Below are 1,476 nucleotides of genomic sequence, written 5' to 3' on the forward strand. Positions count from 1 at the left end.
AGGTCGAATATCACTCATGGCATGAGACAAATCTGGCACAAAAAACACAAATTGGTTCGCGAGGCCTAAAAAGGACCTCACTTCAGTCACTGTTTTGGGGCGAGGAAAGTCTTGAATGGCTTGCACTTTGGAAGGGTCAGGGCTCACCCCCTGGTCACTCACGATGAAGCCCGCGAACGGCACTTCACGGCCAGCTGCGAATTTTCTGAGGGAAATTGTGATTCCCTTATCGCGGCATCTGGTAAGGACAGTCTGAATGCGAACTTTCAACAGTTGGATGGTTGGAGCACCGATGAGAATGTCATCAGACAGCTTTTGGCAAAATGTCAAACCTCCGATCACTTCATCAGACACAATGTTCCAATGGTCCCCACTGAGGCTCATGCCCATTGGGGCGAAGTTAAATCGATATCTTCCTGAAGGGAGAAGGAAGGTTGTTAAATTCGCGGACTCTTCATCTAGAGGTACTTGAAAGTACCCCATCACTGCGTCCAATTTGCAGAAGAATTTATCTTGGGGACTTACACTGCGGATGATATCTTGAGCAGATGGAAAGGGCTGGACGGGGCGTCTGATAAACTTGTTGATCTCGCGGTAATCCGTGACCAACCAGAGCCCAGCTTTACCCCCTTCTTTGGGAACAAAATGGGCCCTGGCGCACCATGTCGTGGCCTCCTCCACCCGAGAAATCCGTCCACAGTGGAGCAACCTCTTGATGGTTGCGTCGGCCTCTTTTCGATAATGAAAAGGGATGGCGCGCGAGGTATTAGCATGGTAAGGGACAGCATCCTCGGTCAATTTTATGTGGATTGGCTGGCCAACGACGCGTTGATCAGGGGCCAATGAGTCCGAAAGGACGTCATGAAATTGTTTTCTTAGGTCCTGTGTCATCTCCTCGATTTTGCTTGAGGCCTCAGCTGCTGCATTGACTTCCTCGGAAGCCGCCAACGGAAAGGTGGAACCGATGATTCCAAGATTTTGGAGATCGTGCCAGGACACGAGCATGCAATTGCGCATGCATGCTGATACGAGGCAATCCACGTATGCTGTTCTACCATTGACGGTAAGCTTGAGAACAACACGACCAGCCACGGACATTTGATCACCGTTGGCTGCTCTCACCGTATCATGGGTTGATTCCATATCAAGGCCATGTCTCTGAACCAGGTCAAGAGACAACATGGTCGTTGTGGCTCCAGTGTCAGGGATAGCCCTGATATGGAACTGGACATTTCAATGAGACCGGATGTGAACGTTGATCCTTGGAGTAGCACGAGATCCGGAGGCGCTTTGGAGGGCCTCCATGGCGCGGTCATATGAGACGAAGTCTGACTCCTCATATTCGAAAGGATTCTGTCCGACGGTTTCAGGTTCCCCAGAATGCTCATCAAAAAGGGTGCTCTTTGTGCTTTGGGTAAGGCACTCCACTCATGCATACAGGGCTCAAATGACCCTGGCGTCCACATTTGTTGCATA

This window comes from Tigriopus californicus, chromosome 12, assembly GCF_007210705.1.
Source record: "Tigriopus californicus strain San Diego chromosome 12, Tcal_SD_v2.1, whole genome shotgun sequence".
In the NCBI taxonomy this organism is placed as follows: domain Eukaryota; kingdom Metazoa; phylum Arthropoda; class Copepoda; order Harpacticoida; family Harpacticidae; genus Tigriopus; species Tigriopus californicus.